Source organism: Aulonocara stuartgranti (genome assembly GCF_965226115.1).
Source record: "Aulonocara stuartgranti genome assembly, chromosome: 23".
Lineage (NCBI taxonomy): Eukaryota > Metazoa > Chordata > Actinopteri > Cichliformes > Cichlidae > Aulonocara > Aulonocara stuartgranti.
The window spans coordinates 28,846,083-28,871,616 of record NC_138958.1 but is presented as its reverse complement, the minus strand read 5'-3'; the positions used below and the strand labels follow the sequence as shown (position 1 = coordinate 28,871,616).

Below are 25,534 nucleotides of genomic sequence, written 5' to 3'. Positions count from 1 at the left end.
ATCTCTCAAAGCTTAGTTTGTCTTAATCAGAGCTAACATAAGGAGACTCATAAAGCAGAGGTTAGAGGGGATCGTCCTTATTTCCTCTCACATAAATATCCTACACAATGGTGAATGCTCATATTGAACACTGCCTAGTTAAAGTTTTCACAATGGTGAAATGACCCACAGGTCAGTGTAAGTGCGAGTTTTACTACTCTTGGATTTGTATGGATTTGTCATTGAGTGTGAATATCCCTAATATAGTGAGACTTACATGCTTTCAAAGCCTTCAAACCTTTAAGAAGGGCATCTGATCTGAAGAATGTTGGCTTAAAGTTGGCTTACCTGTTTGCTTTGTGTGTATACAGTGTGTGTGTTAGAGAGGACAAAGGTCTAAAAACATCTAAAAGCCTGAAGAGATCCTTCTGAGATCAAGTTACAGCACAAAAATCTCGAGCCACCCCTTTGATATTTTGCCAGGAAAACTGGAAATTGATTGATTGAAACCTGCAAACATACAAGGAAATACAGAAGGGAAAGTCAAAAATAACTGAATGAAACTCTTGCCAATCAGATAATATTGCATGGTGGATCAAAATCTCATCGTACGTTTCTGCATCAATTTTATCAAGATCTCTAACACCACTGGCTTCAATGTAGTTCAAACCATGACAGAGCCTCCACTGTGTTTTACAGATGGCTGTAGACACTCTCTGCTGTATCTCTCTCCTGACCTCCTCCATCCATAGTGATGATGATTTGAACCAGAAATTTTAAATTTGGATTCATCTCTCCAAATGTTGCCAATTACTCAGTCCAGTTCTTGTATAATGTTCATACCTCAGCCTTTTCTCCCTGTTTCCCTTATTTAAAAACGGCTTCTTGACAGCCACCCTTTCACTGGGACCATTTCTGCTCTGGTTTCTGGGGAACAGCAGATGGATCATCTGTCACGGTCGATAGCAGGGACTCAAGCGCAGAGCAGGTTGACGTTTCCAAACACAGTTTATTTACAACACCAGTGCAGAATGTATACAGTGAGGGGGGAAATCCAGGGATCAAAAGGTCCAAGGGGAAGCTCTCTCACACTCGTTCTCGTCTTCACGCCCAAACTCACACACGTTCACACAGCAGGAAGGTCACAGGTCCGGGAAGGAAAACTATCACACAGGAGAGGGAAATTACTCACAAGTCACAAAACACTTAAGCACAGATTCACGGGAGCTGAGAGAATCACTAACGTGTTTCGCACAATCATCCAGCGATGAGAGGATCTGCTTCCCAGCCTCAAATAGTGGACAGGTAATGACAGCTAATCGCGAACAGGTGTGTGGGCCAGTGAGCTCCGCCCAGGCAGAGAGGAAAACACATGTAGCTTTGCGGGGCCGGCTGGGCAGACACAGGGACCATGACATCAACTACACTGGTCCATACCTTGATCGAGGTGCTGTTTTTAAGAGTGGCCTAATAAACAAAAAACATTCCTGTGAAAATGTTCGGGTACAAGGACTGGATTGAAAATGAGCGAAAAAGCAGCCAATGTCCAAAGCAAAACTTGTTCAACACCATTTTAGAAAAAAATATAAAGAAATGAATGGTGACTTAAGACTTTTGCACAGCACTTGAGATTGAGCTGAGGAAATCCCTTCAAGCTCATACTGGTGCCATGACTGATACGGTCTTTAGTAGCAAGTATAGCTTAATCTTTTAAAAATGTGAAGGAATGTTTTGACATAAAGCAGAAACCCAAGTAATTCACATGATGAAATTAAGTATTTTGCTTATTTATGGGGTCATCATGCAAGGATATTACTGCTAATGCTAATGATGTGTAGCTGTAATAATGAAGTAAATGAAAACATAACTCCTTTATTTTAATCAAACTTACCCAAACAGAGAAAACTTTGCCTGTTTTTCCTGAATGTGTCAAGTCTTTCCATGTGCTTCACACTTCGCTCTTCAGCACAGTGTCTGGTTTGACCTCATATTCCAACCTTACCATTTATTTCTTCCTCCAACAAACACTCACACTAGCATTTTTTTTGTACCTTTGTCCTTTTTCCATCTTGTCTTTCACACTGATTCCTCTTCCTACCACCTCTCGTATGTCACAGTGCTACACAGATATACACTCAGAGAATCCCACTTAGATACAGACACCCAAAATGAAATCAAGCCGAGCCTCCCTCTGGGTTCATGTCCCACTTTCTCGCCAGGCAGTACATGACCATACTGCCGCCGTGAGACTGACGGACCTCTGGCACAGAACAGCACAGTGCCGGACACAAAATCCCTCTCAAGGAGCAGATGCTTGCTTCCTCTTGACATATGCCCCTGAGATACAGCAGGGTGAGGGGGGGATGTAATGGAGGGTAAGGCTGAAGATAATAGAGGGCGGGGGTGAAGGAGGGAGAGCTTTACTGTGGAGGAACAGTGAGGGAGCTGAAAAGGGAGGAAGGGAAGGCTACGGTTAGAAAAATGCAAGTCGAAGGCAAAGACTCAGAAGAAAAATCTGAGGGCTAATTTAATTGTAAATAATACTCCAATAATACTTAATTCAAAGGCCATTTTGCCTCAATTATGTCAAAGCTCCTTGAGGCCAATAAGCATGAGTGCGTAGAAAAAAAGAAACTTAAAAAAAAAAAAATCAAGCCAAGGGCACAAGGCCAGGTCAGAGTGTCAGAGAATGAGCTCAGAAGAAGAGCTAAAGATGAACAGATGGCGTTGAGCTGTGAAAGAAGAGATGTGATGGGAAGAGCAGGATGAGGCGGGAGAGGAAAGGAGGAGGGGATTTTGAAAAAGCATCGCCACATTTGTATCCTCTCCATGTCTCTTGGCTTCGTTTTCACTCTTTAAATATTCCTGATAGGTGACCAAACTACACTCAAAAGAAAGCAACTCGGTTTTAATTCACTGGGAGATGGTAATTAAAATCCATGCAATGGTCAATAAGAAATATAGGGAGAAATTACATGGGTTATCAGTGTCTTTTGCAGCCTGATAGCTATTGGCAGTGGTATTTTATGAAAATGGATACCAATAGTCACTTTGAAAATCATATATTTTCCACGAATGATGAATTACTGTGTGAGGAATGTACATGAGGGGTTATGGTCTGTATTCACAGCAAGATTATTTCATCAGTAGCTCTTTTCAGAGACTTGACATTACACTTACCTTGAGATTTCAATTTTGACTGAGTATTCAAAGTATAGAAAGCCATGATAATCATATTTATATATTTTCATGCAGAAGGTCAGGTTGAGGGAAATACAAAAGCAAAATCTTACGTAGCTCTGAATATATAATCATAGAAAGACATCATTGTAATTGAGAAATTTTGCTAAATCCAAGATGCCAAAACCTAAACTCTGTATTGATAGAAAACTAAAAGGATCACCAAAACCAGTAATAATAGCATTTACAACCACAGTAAAAGGCTTGGGATCTGTGTCAATTAAAAAAGCCATAACAAGGGTCATGGCCACTTTTGAGCCATTCTCAAGCTAATTTTCATCAGTCCAGGTCTGTGATCTCTACAGAAGGCAGTAACAACAAGAAGCAATGCAAAAGTTATCTTCACTTATGTGAACTATGCAGAGTTTATGAGTTGTCACTATGCTAGGTAGTGACTGCTGAGCTCACAGTACTGAAGCCAACTCATTTCCATTTTAAATGTGCAGTTTGGGGGTTTTTTTAATGGAAAAAAAACGAATATTATACTCATAAATATACACAGATTAGTGTCTAACTAGGTCTTCCAACAAACTGACTTCTTACAAACTTAAAATTGATCCAATGAAAATAGGCGCTGACCCCAGTTTGTGGAAGCCACCATCTTACCCCGGCATCTTGAATAGACTTATAGATGGACATCGCTGATCTGCATAAATGTGTTTTATTGGTTATAGACAGGCTACATACAAATTACACCAAAGCTGGAGGTAAGGAGAACTCGTACACGTGGGTGACCATGAGGCACCTTCAGACTCAGCATATGAAGGTTCATACCTATGATTTATCATCTGAGAAGTAGTCCTTATCACCAAAAACAGACATCATCTCCACCAATCACCTTAAATCTGATTTTTCTTCCTCTTGTCAAATATTCATACCTGTATCTTTCACTGAGAAACAACCGATACTGTACAGACACACACTCTGCACAAGTACTTGAACACACAAACACTTACAACAACCCCTAGTATTGCAAGGTGAAATCTGTTCATTAAAGAAAACAAACAGTATACACACACACACACACACACACACTTGAGCACATAGTCTTTCATTAACACACACAGGAATTTAATTAACGTCTATTGATAAGCTCTGTCTGTCTTAAGGACATGTTTGTTTGTGAATATGTATATGTGTGTGGGTGTGTGTCTGTGTATCTTAAGGACATGCTCGTTATGCAGTCATTATACAGTTATCTTCTTGATTTGTGAAGCATGAAGAGGAGAAGCACACACACACACACTTGCGAAGTGTAAGCTATAAACACGGTGTGTTGACGGATTAGATGGGAGTTTTTAATCATCTTAATTAAACCCAATTGTTATTTGTTGAATATTTGGCATTTATGAAGTTCACGGGGATATAAAGGCAGATTGAATACTAATTGAAATAGAAGATCTCAATTTTATTACAAGACTCTGTCAAGAAGTGGGAGATGTTCAGTGCTGGTTTTATGGAAATGAGAGGTTAAAAACAACAACTAGAACAACTGAGACTCTGAAATGTATTTAATATTCTTTGTTATGTTTTCATTCATCAAAAGATAGTCGCTGTCAGCTCCCAGGCTAGAAACTGCTGGACCGTTTTTTTGTTGAACAAGCATCACAACATCCTGAACCTTTAATAGCAAAGAGGAACCTTAGTAGCAGAGTTGAATTTAAAATCCTTCTGACATATTGTAGCCACATTTTATTCACAACAGAAGACAGAAAACATCCAATGATCAAACCAGTGTAAGAAAAATATTAGCTCATTTTCAATTTAAGGGTGGCAACATATATCCGCAAAGTTGGGTTGGGTTGACCATCGCCAAGAGTTTGATCACAGGGGATCGTCTGATTGTCAGGGGTTTCTAAATGGAGTCATTCTTATTCTACGAGAGCACTCAAACATGCCTTATTCACACCCACAAGCACGTTTTTCTATCTGACATTCACACTGATAGATATACCAGAGAGCGCCTTTTGGGGTCAGTATCTTGCTCAGTGATATCTGATATGCAGAGTGGTGCAGCCAGGGATCGAACCACCAACCTTCTGATTAGTAGATGACCTGCTCTACCTCCAGAGCGAAAGCCACCGCTTTATAATATTGTCAGTTCTTCAACTTCTAATGTCAAGGGCCGGTACCGGTCCATGAGTCGTGAAATTTATGGTTTTCGGGGTTTTTATCGTTAACTCGGTTTCCCTGGGTCTTTTCCTGTGATGTAGTTGTGCTTCTTATTTTGAAAGAGATATTTGCGCGTTACCATAGCGACCAGAGATCATTAAAGGGCAGACAGGAGGATGTTACTCTCAATGTTGTTGCCGCATTTCAGGAGGACGCTGCTAATAAAGTTACACAATTACACAGTGAATTCGCGTTTATTATTGTATTTATAAAATACAACAGTTTTTGTCTTGGTCGTATCATTTTATTTTGATGTATTTATCCGCGACACCTTAAAGGCTGGTCCATGAAAATATTGTCTGACGTTAAACCGGTCCATGGCGCAAAAAAGGTTGGGGACCGCTGCTGTATATCACTGTGAATTGGTACCACATTAACTGAAGTAAACTGAGCTGATCTGCACAGAGAGCACACAGAGTGATATGTTATGTTAGATGGGTTTAGGGGGGTCTATAATACAAGAGTAAAATTTATACTTTGAAGATATTGTGAGTGTGTGAGAGAGAGTGTGCGTGTGTGTGTGTATGTGTGTGTGTGAGAGAGAGAGAGAGAGAGAGAGAGAGAGAGAGAGAGTGTGTTAAAAGATGCTTGTCTGATTCTACTGTGGCTGGCAAGAGCCTTTCTAGAACAGTAATTACAGACAATCGTGTCCCTGGAAGATGATCCAGGAGTGCACACACACAAACACAAACACAAGCGCTTGCCAAAAGACAACACCCAGGACTCCTCTTCTAAATGCACCTGAGAATAGAGTAACTCTTAACACACACACACACACACACATCCTAGCACCTGAGTACGCTCACGTGCCAGCAAAAGACCACAGCACCGTCTGTTGCCGCCACATAGACTCAGTCTCTCTCTTTCTCTTTCACACACATACACACACACACACACACTCGAACACACACACAGACTAATTGTCTGTTAAGTTTCTTCTCCAAATTTGCTATAAACACATATGATGGAAGAATCTGTTAACAGGATTCACAGTGACACCACATCTATAGGCCTTTATACAGTGGCCCTGAGAGGCCAAATGGACTGCAACTAAGGAAAACACCAGCAATAACAAAAATGCTGCAAAAGCACACAAAACACAATGGAAATCGGAAAAATGGAAATGGAAATAGGAAAAAAGAAAACAGAAATTGAAAAAAACGGAAACAAAAAGAGGAAAAAAATGATTTCCAATGCTGGGAAACACTTAAAAGAAGTGGAGGATCTGTCGGTTTTGTGAGAAAAGATGAGAGATAAGTGTGTTAGCCTAAAAATCCGTATTGTATTCTATGAATCGTGCGATTAAAACACACTTACCTAGCATGTTTTGATTCCTGCATCTGGTCCGTCAGGTTATTGTCTCCCCAGAAACACTTCCCTTGTGCTTTTGGAAATCTGTTTTTTCCTATTTATTTTTCCTATTTCTGTTTTCTTTTTTCCTATTTCCGTTTTCGTTTTTCTCTTAAGTTGTTCTCTTAAGTTGCAGTCCGTTTGGCCTCTCAGGGTCACCGTACCTTTACACACCTTACACGTAAAATGTGGGTAAATATTTTGGGTCCTCAAAATATTTTTCTGACCCACCTATTCTTAATTCACACTGACTGTGTGACCAATCAGACCACTACATTTGGCAGTGCGCTTGTAGCTCAAAACGTGCACAGTACTGAATATACGATGTTATGGAAATAGTAAAATAATACTATTTTACCTCAGACACAGCTAAATGCTGCTCTGATTCAACTGTTTCTCTGAAACATATCTCTGCCTTCTCTGACGTGGTCCCAACTCTGTCCACAGCAGTTCAAACTGTCCCACTGACATCCTGGAAAACGTACAAATGCGATCATAATGCAGCTTCAGCTCCTGGATCAAAGCATGAAATTTTTCCTGCTGCTAAATTGGATGTTTAGAAACTAGAGTTGGATGTCTCGAGACCACTTTTACATGGTCTTGGTCTCATCTTGGTCTCGGCGGACTTTTGTCTTGGTCTTGTCTTGGTCTTGACGGAGTTTGACCTCGATCTTATCTTGGTCTCACTGTCTCGGTCTTACTGTCTCAGATCAATATAGTGGTCGGGAGATTTGGAGTCAACAGTATCCATGACACACAACGTAATGTTCGATAATGTATCATGCGCAAAAGCTTTAGCTCTAAGAGCCGTGCTTAGATAGTGCTTTGTAGTGAATCAGAATAGTCGACTCCCATTGAGCGAGAGCTGGCTCCTCACTTAATTTCCTTTCTCTGCTCAGCTCTCACACAGCGACACACAAGTGGCTCAGCTATGCTCAAATACGTCCACATTGTGGCATATTATTATTTTGCCTTTCGCTCCCTTCAAACACAACTAAATGCAACCCATTAGATTGAGCAGTATGCCCGGTCAGTAAGTTACAGAAATGTCAGCGACTTCGTCTATCATAAAATTTGCGTTCATAGAACACAAAGAGTTTTCGGTAAATGCAAAAAAGAAGCATTCTGCAAAGTGCAGATTTTGCAAAGTCTCCTTGACCGAGAACGCCGGGACTACCTCAACCTTCACCAGGCACCTGGAGCGCAAACACCCTCAAAGGTAAGCTAGCCAGTAGCCATCTATCCATCTTCAAACTCTTCTAACTACCTTTCCAACCTCAGATGACCAGGTCATGTTTATGTAATATTGTTATTTATAATAATAATAATAATAATGGATTGGATTTATATAGCGCTTTTCAAGGCACCCAAAGCGCTTTACAATACCACTATTCATTCACTCTCACATTCATACACTGGTGGAGGCAGCTACAGTTGTAGCCACAGCTGCCCTGGGGCAGACTGACAGAAGCGAGGCTGCCATATCGCGCCATCGGCCCCTCTGGCCAACACCAGTAGGCAAGTAGGGTAAAGTGTCTTGCCCAAGGACACAACGACCAGGACAGAGAGCCCAGGGATCGAACCGGCAACCTTCCGGTTAGAGATGCAATTCCCAACCCCCTGAGCCACGGGGGTGTTCTTCAAGCGGTATAAATTATGTAGGGACAGGTTTTTTGCAACCGTCCCTGCAGACTTAACTTGTGAAGATTGTAACTAACGTTACGTTACATGCTATGTACAGGTAGCTAGCGCTAGCAGTGGCTATCAGCTACTTAAACAGTTTTCACTAACTTTAGGTATTTTGGTGAATTCAATGATCTACACTCAACAAAAATATAAACGCAACACCTTTGTTACTGCTCCCATTCCCCATGGGATGGACGTAGAGACCTAAAATTCATTCCAGATACACAATATAACCATCCCTCCCAAACAGTGGTCACAAATCAGTCCAAATGTGTGGTAGTGGGCACATCTGCTATATTGAGATAATCCATCCCACCTCACAGGTGTGCCACATCAGGATGCTGATCTGACATCATGAGTAGTGCACAGGTGTACCTCAGACTGCCAAATGTAGCAATGACAACAGACCTCTTGTCTGACCAGAGGCTTCGTACTTTCCTAGGAGTTACCGCTCATGTTGCCTGCAAGAACAAGGACTGTAGGCATTTCACAGGGAAGCACTGCGGCGAACAAATCGCCTCAGCATTTGACAGCATAGTTGAGGAGTATGACATTGGCCATAAAATAAGCTACATTCTGACGGATAATGCATCCAATATGAAGCGGGCCTTTAAAGTCAGGATGCCAGATGTAGAGCACCCTGAAGGTGACAGCAGTGATGACCTCGAGGATGAAACAATGTGGGAAGATGCAGAAGATTCTGATCCATGGTCAACAGGTGAACATCTTTCTTGCTTCGTCCACTTGCTGCAACTTGTAATCAGTGATGGGATGAAAGAGGTAAAGGCAATAGCTAGAGCCATTGCCAAAGCCAGCAAGTTTACAAACCTGCTGCACAGCAGTAGTAACCACAAAGACTTGTTTGAGGCACACTTTGGCTCCAATAAGTCCATCCCAGCAGCAAACAACACCCGCTGGAATAGCACCTACAGACAGTTAAAGGCTCTGATCACACTTGACCACAGGGCCATCACTGAAATGTGCAGCGGTACAGAGAATTTAGTGTTTTCAGCCCGAGAGCGGGCTCAGCTGAAAGACCTTTGTGCTTTGTTTGAGCCTTTTTCTGAGGCAACAGACCTTACAGAAGGTGAGCATCAGGTGACTATTAGCATGGTGGTCCCCACTGTTCTGGACTTGAAGAATCATCTTATAAAGATGGAAGTACAAATGCCCCAGGTCGTAACTATAGTCAGGGCACTGAAAAGATCCTTAGAGAAACGGTTCTCTGGAATTTTCAGGCAGATTTACATGGACGAAAAGGATCCAGAAGAACTGTTTAGCCATCGGATCTACTTCCTTGCCACCATGCTCGACCCCCAGTTTGGACTGACCTGGATAGATTTAGATGTCCAAAATGGTGAAACCAGACCAGCACTGAAGAGGTTCAGAGATGACCTTAAAAAGTCATTAATAGGAGACTGTATAATAATAATTATTTATTGTTATTGTTGTTTTTGTTGTTCCACTTATTATCACTGTCTTTGGTTTTATAGCATCATTAGAAGCATCCTGTCTAATCCTGTTTGTGTGTGTGTGTGTGTGTGTGTGTGTGTGTGTGTGTGTGTGTGTGTGTGTGTGTGTGTGTGTGTGTGTGTGTGTGCACCCTTTTCCAGACCTTTTGATCACAGAGGTAGACAGAGATGCACCTGCAGCACCAACAAAAGTAGACACAGAATTATCGGATAGTGACTCAGCGCCACCCCCAAAACAACGTCTTCTTTCACGCTACAAGGCATTTAGGTTGCAATGCAGCACAAGCCAGGACTCGAGCACTGATGCACAAATAAGCAAGTACCTAGACAACATAAATGAATGTGACTGTGATGCACTCACCTTTTGGTCAAAAAACAAAGAGTGTTTGCCTCCTCTGCCTTAGTAGAGGAGACATTCTAATGAGACCCCACCGCGCACGGCTAGGCTATAAGATGTTGCGATCTTTAGTTTTCTTGAAGTGCAATCAATCACTGTTTTAAAATGTGAACTCATTTCTCTCCCTCCTCTCTGAAAATATGCTGTTTGTTCATTATATATTTGTTCATAAGATATCTGTTATTTGTTCATAATGTCTGTGTTCTATTTTTCCTGCCCTACTGAACAACAGGCTTGATTTCATTGGCAGTGTGTTGTAATCTCATGCAACTGAAGACATCAAGATGTCAGAATCTTTTAAGCACTTGTTCGTATTCTTATTAATGCACAATTTGTATTAGTATGTAATATTTGTAATTTGCATCTGATTCATGTGAGGTGTGCACATGTCTTTATATTGTTTGATTACAGAATTTTACTTAAAATGGTGTTGTTTGACTAAATAACATCTGCATATCACTTTGTGTTGACAGGCCTAATCCATTTTAGGGAAGTTGATATCATACAGTGTAATTTGGCTAGTACTACTACAATAGGACATGATGCAATTTCAAGTTTATAATCTTCAGTTTGATGTTACAATTTTATCTATATATAGAGTATAACTGAAACCAGTTACATATTTCCCATTCTTTAGACAGTTGTTGGAGGTGATTGCTGTTTTGTCAGATGACTTTGGGGTCAGTCAGTACCATCATGTCAGCCCTCAACAGCACACAAAAGTTAGTCTTTTTTGTCTCGGTCTTGGTCTCGGTCTTGGTCTCGTCTCAACTTGGTCTTGTCTTGGTCTTGTCTTGGTCTCGGTTTAGGCGGTCTTGACTACAAGTCCATTAGAAACTTTGAGACCAGCTCATCATTGTGGACACATTTTTCGCACGAACATAATGCATTTGCTGTGTTTTCACATTACACAACAAGTTAAGATTGAACACAGGTTGCGCAACAAGCTCAGTTTTTAATGTGTTAATTCTACTTTTGTGACACAGAGCTGAAGTTTGATATACAGTGGCCAGGTAGTCATTCCTGTCATACTTCTCTGAGGTCCACCACCTGGTGAATGTGCACGTAGCACACTGCAATGTAAAGTGTCTATAGTGAGGTTACAACAGATTGGAAGGAACAAAGACATTCACATGGACCCTGATGAAAATTGCATCACTAGCATCACCCAAGCAGACTCAAATAGACCCTAGTGGATTTGTTGATGTAGAAAGTAATAATCTATGAGTAACTCCTTGGAGCCTGACCCCTGGTGTTTGTGTTTGACATTATGTCTCTGATGCAGCTCCATCCTTCATGTGGTTTAAACTCACACCTGGCTGGTTAGGGAGGCAGAGCATTTAGTCTGAAAGGCGTCTCTTTTAATTTGAAAATCTGTGTGCCATTCCCGTGTCTGACTTTCTACGTATCTTAACCTGCTTCGTGCAGTTTTACCTGTCAAAAGTATACCAGGTGCTATTTTAAAAGATGCAGATTGGAGAGCAGTTTCCAGGATGTCTCTCAAATGCGTGCCTGGTAGATTATAGGCAGTGTGTATAGCGGACGTGATATCAGTTCCAGTGGCTAAAACGTAACACAGATGTACTCTGTGTACTCCTGTGTTTAGTTGGAGATGTCTTTAAGGAAATGTGAAGCCTTACTGCATGTTTTTTTAATCTTCCTGTTAACAATCATGAACCTTCTACTCTTGTGACTAATGAGTAAAATAGTAACTGACTGAAATCTGTACAGTTTCAAAGAGGATAACAGACTTTACCGTGAGATCCACAACTGTGAGCGTATTGTATTAAATATTAAAAAAAGAAGAAAAAAGAAAAACCCTGAGTTAAAAAAATGGGTGGAGCCAAGAGGCGGTTAATGCCAACACAGAGTACAATTTGGCAACCCTTTTGAAGCTCAATCAGGGAACGGGCGTACATATGGATAGATCTGAAGAAATCTGGAGTAGTACAATAAGTAATTTTCTTTCTTTCTTTTTTCACACTGACTCATTTCACTAACTAACGATCAATGACTTTAGCTTATACGTGTAAATGAGTCCTCACAGAGTACTTCTACATCAACATAAGTAAACAGGATTTTTAAAAAAAAAAGACTTATCAGTTTTATTGATTTGCTACACTGGAAAACAAAATAGTACTACTGACACAAAATTTTCAAACCCAATAGCCTCAGTAAAAGTTGAGGCCCTGTGGTATGTGGTATATTTTTTTGTTTCAAAGTAGAGAAAACAACCAGTCTGCGGGGTTAAATTCAGTCATCTTATTTTGTTAAAAATATCAATGGAGCCCTTAAAGTCAGTTTAATCCAAACAGTTTTACAGGTTTTAACTCATACTGTGTGTGCACGTTGGACAGATGTTAACTAAAAAAGCTAAGCGAGCAGGTGTCAGTAAACATCGGTGTCTTGTGTGTTCATCTCTCAAGAAGTGAGACATTTTCATGCACTAACACAAGCACACACACACACACACACACACACACACACTATTTAGCAGGTTGACACCTTAACCCAGTTGGTGCACATACACACACAATCTCACACACACATTTGGCACATTTAGCACCTTGTCAAAAAACCCTGGTGGCCCAGAAGAAATCACAAACAGATTGAAGATGGGAGGACATGAGGAGGAGGGGGAGGAGGCAGTGGAAATGATATGAAGCGGGAGGATGACACACCTGTTATTAGCTTTTCTCCATACGGTGGTTCAGATGGAAGCTAGGACAGGCGGGACAATGAGAAGTATGACGGGGGGACAGAAGGAGATCCTGGGAGAGAAAATAAGAGATTGTCAGGCATTAATAATGGATGGCAGATCCTTAGGGACCATGTTCAGACATTAATAATGAATAAGACTCAGCTGGAGGGGGCAAGGAAACGCCTCAGCAGAATTTACCTGAGGTAAGACGAACGACATGAAGTAGATGTATAACATTTGATCATGAATTCCAAACTTTCCGGATTTCAGTTGTTATAGGGGGACAACCATTTTTATTCTTTTTTATTTAATCTCATTATTTACAGTACTGTGCAAAAGTCTTAAACCACCAATCACTATTTAGGCAAATGGGAATTAAGTGCATAAGTTTGTTAAATCAATTTACTTCTTACGCCACCTAACACTGACCTAGGATTCATTCAAGTATAAAAAGCCACCTAATTTAAGCAGTGTTGTGTCTACACATAACAGACAACTTTTAAATTGTATCTTTAGACACTTTGTTACTAGCAACCTGTCAAAAAATAATACTTTCTGTAGTATATCTAAAATTCCAACGATGACGCCATTTGACAGATATATAAAAATATTTTGCACCAACAAGATGAGTTCCAAATTTTAAATTCCTCCTGCTTTTTTGCCACACTTTTTCTTGCTTATTTTCTCCATCTTTTACTTATTATTAGAGTGTTAGTTTGTTTTAATAACGTATTACATAATTTACTTAGGGATTAACAAAGTATTCTGATTCTGTTAGCTGAAAACTTAAAAGCTGAAAACTGAAAGACATATCTCAGCGTGGTGTGCAGTGTGTCCTTAAAAGATTTGCGGAAATTGGACAACTGGAGGACAAAAGAAGAAATTGTAGAGCTAAAAAAGTGAAGTCCTGAAGAAATAGGGGAAAAAAAGAGTAAAGACCTGACATAGGACCTCAGATATTTGAAATGTTTTTGTTCAAACTGTTATCATTATTTACGGTTAAGGTCAGGAGAGAGGAACAGCAATGAATATCACAGTAAAACACAGTCATGCATTTTACCCTGTGGTGCTTACTCAAAATTGATGGAATTATGAACCCAGAAAAGTACCATCAAACTTTGATCCAACATCTGGAAAGTATCTGACTGGCAACAGCTTCATTTTATTAGCATGAGAATGATGCGAAAAAGATACTTCCAGTGTAATAAAATCACACAGTCATGGATCGGCCTCCCCAGAGCCCGGACCTCAACATTATTGAAGCAGTGTGGGATCATGCTGACAGAGAACAGAACAAAAGGCAGAAACATCCAAAGAAGAACTTTGAATGTCCTTCAATAAGCCTGAAGAACTATTCCTGAAGACTACTTAAAGAAATGAGAAAGAGAGTTAGCTGCGTTCAGACTATGATGAAGAATAAAGGAAGTCAGACAAAATATTGATATTCAAAATTGTTACAATCACACATTTTTTCATTGTGCATTTGCATGTTCACTGCACCTTTTTCTTATTTTCCTAGTAAAATATAAAGAAATGAGTGGTGGCTCAAGATATTTCTGTGTGTCTTTAAAAATACTTTTTACAAAGTAATGTCCCTTAAAATAGCTGTAGAACAAGTAAATTGAAAAAAAAAGTGAAATAAAAAAAAATCATCCTTTTAATCAGAAAGATGCTTAAAATAATCAAGCAGCAAAACATTTCCCTGAAAGAAGCCAGCGGTGGAGTTACAACATCACCAGTGAGAGTGGTTGTATGACATGTTCAAAATCAGAAAACTCAAAAACGTGTGCATGAGAGGATACAAGCACACTATCGCTAACAAAGGGCCTGACATGTATAAACACATGAACACACAGCTGCTTAACAACACCAATGTCAGATAACCCCCCAAAAAATCCAGATGTTTTCACACAAACACACCATTTTTTATTTTTATGTGCACATTAAAACCCACGAGGTTTGGTGGTGTGCCAGAAGGTTGGTGTCACTGAGAAAGACCACCACGTACACTTATTGCTGCATTGTCTCTACCTCTGTATTTCACATCTTCTCATCTTTTTTGCACACACACACTCGCTTCCTCTTTATGCATGTCCTCACACACACACCGGCAAATGAGCAGCACACTCAAACTAAATGGGTGGCCTGATGGTGAATCACTGTCATTTAGCAACAAAGACCTCAGCTTGTTGTCCCTTCATCCCTCTCTCCCCTCATCTGCCTTTTTTTCTTTCTGCGTCTCTTTCTCTCTCTTTTTGGCCAGTATGTGTGTGTAATTGTTATTGCATGGAAAGCAAAACACAACTGTGTACACAGATTAACACACAAACACATGTATTCAACTTGCACGTCTACCGTCACACATGCATACATGCATGAAACACACACACACACGCCGTACGGGTGTATAATTACAGAGAGTGAAGCAGCACTAAGGAATAATTACAGAGGCTGGTTGCTGTTGTTGTTGTTGATTCCAACAAATAAACCAGTACACAAACAAGATGGAGGGGTGAGAAGCAGGTCAAGCCATTTTTGTGATACAGCACCATCTCCCTCATATCCATGTGTTTTAGTTTCATTTTGGTTTGTCTTTATCTGAACAAATGAAAGTACGCAGACACCTAAATGTTGCACCCAAGACTTATATTTATATAGAGCAAAATCACAACAAAAGTTGCCTCAAAGTCCTTTGTATTGTAAGTTAAAGGCTATATGATAATACAGAAATAACCAGAACAATAAGATGACGCTCTTTGAGCAAACACTTTGGTGACAGTGGGAAGGAAAAACTCCCTTTTAATAGAAAGAAACCTCTGACAGAACCAGGCTCAGGGAGGGTCGGGCATCTGTTGAGACTGGTTAGTGGTGAGGGGAGGAAGGCAGGACAAAAGAAGATGGGGAATATATGTGTTGGCAACACATTCTCGCTCCAGGATGGTCAGGACCCCTACTTGTTGCTTTTTTATGCATTTGATGCCCGTTTACTATTGGTTTCTGCCATCTAGGCTACTGCTACACAACGCCTGTTAGGCGACAGAGAAAGATGACCTGCCAATTAAATACTTTGCAACTTTCACACTTTGACTTTTGTTTATTTTTGCCTTTTCTTTTCTAGTTAGGTTTTGGAACCAAAGCTTTCTTTTACAGGAAGATTGTACTTTGACTAAAATCACACATTTTCAAAAATGGCAGGCAGTCTTCCAGGCAGTCAAAGGTGACCTCCTCCAGTGTGCAACAATCCTGTCCACCATTTCCTTGAGTTAACATGATCATGCATGCCACAAGAATAATCACCAAAGTATATTTCCTCCAGTCTCAAGGCCATGCTACACACAAGATTTGTTCCCACTGAGTGATAAGAGCATTAGTGGGAGGAGACCTGGCTCAGTCTGCACTCCAGTTCAAACTAAGAACTGTGGTATATGGGTTCGTCTGCTTCGTGCATGGTGTATGGTCCCAATTATTCTAGGTGAGATGCATGGCAGTAACCTGTGATGTCAACATTACAAGAGCACTCAGAAAGTGCAACTCCCCCCAAAAGGCAAGGGCCAAAATCTTAGGATATCATATTGAAAAGCTCTGTCCGTGCCCTTTCGTGTGATACATTACTTGATATGGTTTCTTTTTTTTTCAAGGTTATCTATGAATTGGGTGCTAACAAGGTCACATGCTTCACCAACCTATGTACTTATGTCCCCCCAAGGTCCCCCATATGACCTTGGGGGGACATAATATAACGTTTTTGCTGAATTTTACATTTGGTGTGACCTTGACTCAATTTTCACCAAAGTTAAGTGAGCTGGAGCGGTTTTTGGTATTTACCATCACACAAAATTAGAAAATGATAATTGTGGATGCCAGACTGCTAACTAACAGACACACAAACAAACCAACAGAACCAGTTACATCCTTTCTTCAGCGGGAGAACAAGGGATTTCAAGTGGACTCATAATATACCACCGGACATAGCAGGATCACCCTGAATCTAACTGGATTGTAAGGCCTCAGAGGTAACGCAGATGGCAGAAGTGAGGATGCAAGGCAGGCCTACTCGCAAAGCCAAGGAAACAGCCACACACAAACCCCCGCTACCCCTGCAAGCATTTTCCTCACCGACACCATTTTGTTTATTTTGTCCACAAAATAAGCAAACTTGAGCTACAAATTGCTAGAATGTTACTATGTTTGTGACTGCTGTGAGATAATTATAAAGGAGACCTGGATACAGCCACTCATCCTGGACGCTACAGTACAGCTGGCCGACCGCTCCACCCACTGTTACGACAGGAACAGAGACTCCAGCAAGCGCAGAGGAGGGGGCCTTGTACATAATGAGTGATGCACTACTGGTAAGATCATTCTCAACCACCGCTCTTCTCACTTGGAATTAATGTCTGTCATGTGTAGACCCTTCTAGCTGTCTAGAGAGCTCACAGTGGTAACCATAACTGCTGTATATATATGTCGCACCTGATGCTAACATTAACACATCTCTTTCCCATTTGTACAAAACTATAAGCAGAAAACAGCAAGCTCACCAAGATGGAGTGCACATCACTGTTGGGTATTTTAATCAAGCTTGCCTAAAAACTGTGCTTCCCAAATTTCAATAACATGCACAATGTCCCACCAGAAAGAAGAACACACACTGGACCACATCTATTCCAACGTAAGGCATACAAAGCCTACAGAGCCCATACCGCTTCCACAGTTATAAGGATGGGTCAGAGTTGGTCTAAGGGTTCAGTTTCCCAGCTAAGGGTTGCTTTGCGCACACAAAGCTGATTGATGGTGAATACGAAAAAAGCTGCAGGACTTAATGGTGTACTTGGCAAGACATTAAAAGCTTGTGCTGACAGGCTATCAGGGGTTTGAACCATGATTTTCAATCTTTCCCTGACTTGAGCTACCATCCTATCTTGTCTCAAGTCAACCGGTATAATTATAACAGCCTAAACAACTACCTAACTTTGACCCATATGTCCATATCTCCATTGCCTTCCACTTAGAATACCCAAGGAACTACATCACAATGCTCTTTGTTGATTACACTCCCTCCTTCATCATAATCATCCCATTTAATGGATGACAAGCTATCTCACTGTCTCTGCTTGGATTAAAGACTTTCTTACCAACTGTTCACAAATTTACAGTTGCTGAGTCCTTAGCTGCACCACTTTACCAACACATTTCTTAAATTTGCTAAAAGCTCTACTGCAGCTGGGGTCACATCTGTTTGCCATGAGTCAGTGTACAGAGATACAGAAGGTGTCTGTGTGGTGCTCACCAGTAAAACCAAGGTGATGGTCAAAGACTACAGAAGTCTCGTGAATGATCTCTTGGGGTCTGCCAACTTTACAGCAGTAGTTAAAAATCCTCATCAGAGACCGCATCTCAAGTCTGGTGTTAGTGGCCTTCTACTGCTCCATCATTGAGAGTCTACAGATGTGCTGCATCACAGTGTGGTAAGCTGGAAAACTGCAGAGGGCTATCAACCATCAGCTGCCAACTGCCCTCGCTCGAGGACATCTCCAGCTTTCAGTGCCTCAGCAGGGCAAAGAAAATAACCAAAGCCCCTTTCCACCCTGGACAGCACTTCCTCAACCTCGTACCCTGTGGCAGGTGGTGCAGGTGCCTAAAGAGCCACACGTTTCTTCCCCCGGCTCATCAGAAATCTCGAACACTGCAAATAAAAGAATGCAATACTTCTTCTGCAGTGAACACGGTCCCCTGAAAGCCCAGTCATGTCTTAAATATGCAAATGTGTGTCTCCTCTTCATACTCTTTTTTTTAAATATTATTTATATATTATTATATAGTTTTAATGTGCAATGACAATAAACACTTCATTCTAGTCACTAGGTGGGATCAAACAACTTGTCAAAACCATAAAAATGGCTACAGATAAGGCATGTCCACATGTTACTGGCCTCATATATTGTTCTGTCTCTAATTAACCTCTCATTCAACTGGACTTTTACTCTTATTTTTTAAGGGCATAATATCTCTTTTCATTCCCTGCATGGTATCAAAAGTTTTCCGTCTACCACTCCAATATTTTCCCATCTTCCCCACATTAAACACACAAATACACCCCCCCCCCCCCCCCACACACACACACACACACACACACACACACACACATACCCTTATACACACATACTCATACTCAAACACACCGTGCCCAGCTCAGTCACCTGCACTGAAGGTAAATGGAGTGTGAGGTTTTACGGCGCCATGATTGCGGGGTTTGGCTCGGGAGGAAATAAGTGTTTCGTTTGTTTATGTACTATCAGACAGCAGGTGGCGGAGTCAGCACACTACCTCCCGACCTGTAGCGAGGGAGAGAGGTGGACAGAGGTGGAAGCAGGGATGGTGAGTCGAGGGTGGGACTCACAAAACTTAAGCCTAAACATCACTGTGACAAGAAGGAAAATACCCACCGGAAACATGGTGGAAAACTGACCCCACAATCCACGACACACTGTCGCAGAATCTCAACAAAAAGGGAATGTGAAGATAAGTGTGTGTCCATCTGGCAAAGAAAGTATGCGTGTGTGTCTGTGTGTGCGCTATTCGTGAATGCGTGTGAATCAGTAGGGGAGGTGCGAGGTTGTGAGGGTGAGGGTTATCCCACTGTGTCACAGAGAAAGAGTAAAACAGGGAGGGAGGGAGATCTCTTGCATGTGGAAAGAATAGGGAGATGAAAAATGAACGATAGATGAGTGCCGTGCGAGGTGGCTTTGTTCTACTGAAGGGCTGGGTTCGCCAGCAGATGAAGAGCTAACTCTTACCGGGAAATCACAGCTTGGCACAAACCTCTGTCTTTCATTTTTTTTGTGCTCTTTATTTCTGTTCCTATCTCTCAGTTTTTCTTTTACTTTCTGGTCTCTTTGCTAACCACTTTTAATTTTTCTTGCCCTGTCTACGTGTATTAATTTAAACTCATCTTCTCGACATCGCTATTCTTTCTGCCCTCATCCCAGTCAAACTCCATCAGCTTGTTTGTTCTCATTTTAATCTTGATCTGTGCACATCCGAGTCGACCTATCTTGCCTATGATCTACACCATTTTTTCTCTACTCAGAAACCAGACTTTTAAACTTGTTCATCCAAAGGTAGCCTCTATCGATCCCTCCACTCTTTTCTCCTGCCTAATCTGTACTTCCAATTCTTGCTAGAACCATTAAAGTGTCCACAGAGTCTCATTTATGGATGTACCAATTCATCTTTGCCTCTCTTTGTACAAATTCTGATACCTAAACTCACAGTATCTGGTAACACACAGTACCAGTCCAGTAGGTGAGGCAAATATTATGCACCAATATCATGGTCTGACAGGACATATTTCACATTAGAAAAATCACACGGCACACCACCAAACAAAAATGTCACAAAAAGCATATTGATATTTTTTCCCTGTCCACCAGGTGTAGCAGAATTGGCTCGGGTTGTCCCCAGTATACCTTTTTTGCTTTCTTCTGACCACTACACATGCTGGGGCCTTCATCTGGGTCAGAATTTTCTCCAGGACCCAGGTCAGACTGACTACTTTTCCTTTTCAAATATTTATCTATTACTATTACTCGCTGCGTCATCTCGCAGCATGAGTATTATGTAATTTCTTCTTCATCTTCTTCTGTTTTACTGGCAGTTGGCAACCCATTTCATTAGAGCAGGTAGTTGTACTGCCTTCTAGTGGAAGAGAATGTAATTGTTCTGTCCGTTACTCACGCCGATTGCTTAAAGTACTAATCAGGTGGAACCAGATAATCTTTCACGGCACACCTGATCATTTCTCTGCACAGTGGTTGGGGAACACTGGTCTAAACATCACATGGGAAAATTTTGTTTCACATCTGTGATTTCTCACTCTTATGTCATACAGAAAAAACAAATTCGATTTAAGTAAATTGGCTGTAAGAAACCTTTGGTTAATGACACAAATTCATATGCTACATTAGGATGTAAGCATGACTTGATATTCACATGTAGTCACCTAGACTTTACTAGAAAAGTTATTCATTGGCATTAAACCTGATAACAAGTTAAGTAAAGCATTAAATACTGAAAGCAGCTCTTGAAAATGTGCTTTAAACTCAATGCAACATATTCTTCTCTATGTTGGGACCTCTTTCTGAAACACCAAAATCCAAAGAAAGACTCCCCAACTCAGGAAGCTAGACATCTGCGCAGCACTTACCGTTATTCTGAGAAACCACAGCACTGAGAATTAAAGCTGCCCAGGTACACATTTAAACAGCAGGGGATCAATAAGTAAAGAAAATATACCAGGTGTCTTGACAGTGGGAAGAAACCATCTAGAAACCTTCACACATGAACAGTAAAAACCAAAGAAAACACAAAAAACAATAAAAATAAATTATTTGATTTTGAATACATGTTTGTTGTAGCTTGAATGTTCTCCAGTCATGAGTAGACGAGGTTCCTATTTAATAATTTTAGAAAGACAAAACTCATTGTCCAGATGAAATTTCTCTGATTAAAGTGAAATTAATGTAGAGATTAATAAATTCAAATATCCTTGTACTAAATAAAAAAAATTCATGGAACCTGCAACAAATCCCTCTGATCAGATTAATATAATTCCACATGCTAAATGAGGCTGGAATTAAAAGTAATGTGGAAAACATAACTCTGTAAATTGGTCGCAATGTTTCCTAAATGAAGCAACTATCAGTGTCATCAGCGCTGCCATTAATCACTGTCAAAGTAGCTACTATATTATGATAGATAGATAGATATGCAGTGAGATTTGCAGTAAATGAAAAAGGCCAACATAAAAAAATAAATTTAAAAAGCTGGAGTCACTGCGTTGGTAATGATGTGACCATCAGTCACGATCTTAAAAGAATTCCTTCTAGACACGTTTACTTCAGCTACACTGAGCTTTACCATTTAACTATCGTGCTAATTCAGCTTATGTGTGTTACAGTTTCATGAGTGCCCATGCTGCTGCGTTTAATAACCTAAGAACCCCATTATTGGCCGTGTTTTTACCCCAAACTTCTCTGGGTAAATGAGAGCGCCGGGCTGCTTCGGATGAGCCCGAGGCCTTTCCTTGCGTGCTCGGTAAAAGGGGCGGGAGGTAAACCTATGTTATTCAATTTCAATTAAAGTAAAGAAGAAGAGGAAGCTTTAATTGATTGCCGCCATGCCAAAGCTCGCTCTCTCGCTCTTCCTGTGTGTGAGTGTGTATGAGAGAGAGAGCCATGCTGACTATAGACACACACACACACACACACAGATGTCCTACTTTTATCCTTGCTTGATTATACTCAGCTTGCTTCCTGTTTATGCTGGGGAACCAAGCGTGACATTTCAGATTACCACTGCATTTTATTTATTATAATTATATAATTGTACATGAAATGCAAGAAAAAAAATGTAATTAGTTATGTCTGCTTCGTGTTTTCTCTTGCCCCCCTCCCCACCCACATCTGCTAAATGACTGAAAAACGGCTCCGAACAGCGATGTGCACGAGATAAAAGAAACGCTGAGAGGTTAATTCATTTTTATCTGTTGTGATTTTTTATTAAATAAAAAGAAAAAAAGTCAACAAACTCAACCCAACTGTTTGTTTAAGCCTCTGTCCCTGTCCAGAGCTTATTCTAATGTGCCAAGGGCTATCATTATAATACCCCATGCAAATATGGCCATGGTATTACATCAAGTGTAGTTTGATCCCCAAAGTGATGGCGACTCAAAACATCCTGAAAGTCTGCCTGCCTGTTACATTGTTTGCAAAATGACACGGGTCAATAGGCAGATCTGAAACAGGGTAAAAAAGGAAGAGAGAAAACTGCTTTTACTAAGTTTGTTTTTGCTCTTTTTTTGTCTTTTTTATCCTTTGTTTGTTTGCATTATTTGTGCTGGGATTTTTCTATTCTGCACCTCCTCGTCCCTCATCGTGCTTTTTTGGCTGAGCTACAAGGTGTTAATGAAAGCGTTTCAGGCAAACATGTTGATTTTTGTTTCCATGGGGATCCAGAAGGCCTCACAATGTCACAGAGGCTTCGGCCAACAGACTGGCGAAAAGCACTGCTGTCTCTTTTTTTCCGCCCCTCTTTTATTCGCTGTTTCTTCTTCTCCACTCTCCACTCTCCATTTTCTTTTCTTCTTTTTTTTAAATGAATTCTTTCTGTTGGTTTAACTCTTCAGCCTCCCCCTCTGTGTCTCTGCCTTTACCGTTTGTTTTCGCTTATCCGTCTTTTTAAAGCATCTCTGTTTCTTTTTCGCTGCCACTTTTTCCTCTCACTCTTTTTTCCTCTTCCTGACCCTCTCTACTCCGCTTACCCCCTTTCTTCTTTTGTTGTCATTTATGTGTGAAGAGCACTGATAAATGAAGACAAACACAGCAGTGTCTGTGTGTGTGTGGGTGTGTGTCTGAGAGATGGACGCCAGCTCTCTGATAGCATTGTTAGCCTCTCCACCTCTCCTCACTCCACTGCACATCCAGCTACAGGCTTTCTTCCCCCCTCCTCTCCATCCATCCAGGCCCCGAGCCAAGAAGGCAGCTTTGGGGGCCAAGTCAGGCCAGGATGGAGGCTTCATTGTGGGGCTGCAGAGGGCGTTGGTGCTGGAGGATGAGGACCGGGGATCCAGGCCAAGTCCCAGACCCAAGACCCTGATCTGGCTTGCCAGTCAACCCACTAAAGGGCCTTCGTGGCTGGGCACAACATCAGGACAAGAGGGGAGGAGCTGGAGGCTGGAGGTCTCGGCAGCGGTAATGGCGGTGGCTAGATTAAGACCTTCTCTTAGAATCGGCACAATGGAGAAGGTCTACAGCGAAGCTCCGCGCAGACACACACACACATGCACACATACACAACGCCTCTATTCAGCTTCGTCCATGTTGCTCATCAGAGGCAGAAAAGCATGAATAAATACATGAGCAGCGTAGAGGCTCCATAGGTCTGATAAAAAGAAAGAACACACATGAATTACTGGGACTGAAAGAAAGAATGGTAAATTGAAAAGAGGAACAGATGAATAATTTCGATGGTTTTGTACTACAGTAATTGTAGAAAAAAAACGAGGGGTAAGGAGGAGGATGAATTATGAAAATCCTCAGTTCCCCTGAGCTCACAAAATGGAATAATTAGGAAAAGTTAGGAAAGAGCCAGTTTGAAAATTAATTGCAACAACAAACTTTCTGAGCTGTGGTGGAAGTTATATCAGGGTTACTGCAGCACACACACACACGGACACACAACACTGGCTGCTGATGGTTGTGCTCTTCAATCGCAACATGCAGCTATTCTTTAAAAATCTTACTAGATGGTCCCCCTGCGCTACTTATGACAACTGTAATCATTTTAACACAGACTAGTTCTGTTGCAAGTGTTGTAATCGGTTTCTAATTCATTATAGCAGATAATGCAGTGTTATTTGTGCTGCAGTTCTTTCTAAACATCTGCTACAACCAGCACAGCTAATATAATTAACAGCACAACCACTAGCTTCTGCATCACTAAGCATGAGAGTATGTATAAGAATATGTCATACATAAGCAGAAAACTTTTGTCTCCGCACCGGCTTCCTGAAGACATCAAGGTTCTGTTTGGTTTCTGTCTTTCTGGATGTTTCCTAATTTAGCCCACTGTCCACCCGCCTGTGGTACTTAATGTAAGGTACACTGTAAACCCGAAAAGGTTAGAATTTAATTTAGTAGCTTAATATGCAAAATAATTGAAATTGATCAATAATAATATGAAGTAACTCAAATAGAACGAAATGTTTGATAAACTATTTGAGTCAGTAGGACTGCTTTTTATCATCACTTAATTTACGTAAGCATTGAGGTTTACAGTGTGTAAATCATATCGATTTGATATGGACTTTAAAAGTTAATACTTTAAAAGTAATGCTTTACATATTAGGTCTGTTACTTCATCCTTTTTGCGCATGTATTTACAGCAACACAAGCTTTGTGTTTGTTCGCTGCTTGAGGTTGTCAGCCTTTATGTTCCTATATAGTTCTACCTTATATTTTATCCATCACTCATCTGTTTGTTAAAGCTATGTATAACATACAGGGTTTATCTAAGAGAATCGTCTGCTATGCTTTTAATGCTGCCGCCGTTCACCAGGAACAATCCAAACACTTTTAGGAAAACCGGATACGTGAGTTTCACGATGCTTCCGGTTGGTAGCATAGCAACTACAGTGGCTGCAGACATGTTCACAGAACTGTGGGACAATTTGACACACATTTTGTATGTAAAGCTTTATATTCCACCATGTATTTCAACATTTACCACATGCTTTTATGTTTATTACTTAAAAAATACAACCTTTTGAAATCAGATTATTCTTTTTGATACACCCTGTACTGTTTATATGTACTTCCACACATGAACACATTTTGCAATAGATATCACGTCCACAAGTCCATGTGCTCTAAAACACTAAACCCTCTACCAGCTTATGATTTTAAGCGGCTTCCCTTGTAAGATCTTGAGAACTTCAGAGTTCGGCAGCTGCACAGCGCAGAAGTAACTGAAGCTACG

General features: G+C 40.9%; 1 protein-coding gene across 3 annotated transcripts in view; it reads left to right on the top strand.

The window, feature by feature from the left end:
• Positions 1-25,534, top strand: part of prox1a (prospero homeobox 1a) — a 121,134-nt gene that overhangs the window by 46,814 nt on the left and 48,786 nt on the right. For 2 of the 3 annotated variants that reach the window (XM_082524813.1, XM_082524812.1), the window contains one exon: positions 20,431-20,538. The exons of the other annotated variant lie outside the window; for it this stretch is intronic. The gene's annotated coding sequence lies outside the window, so the exon portion shown is untranslated. The remainder of the gene's footprint in view (positions 1-20,430; positions 20,539-25,534) is intronic. 3 annotated transcript variants of the gene reach the window in all.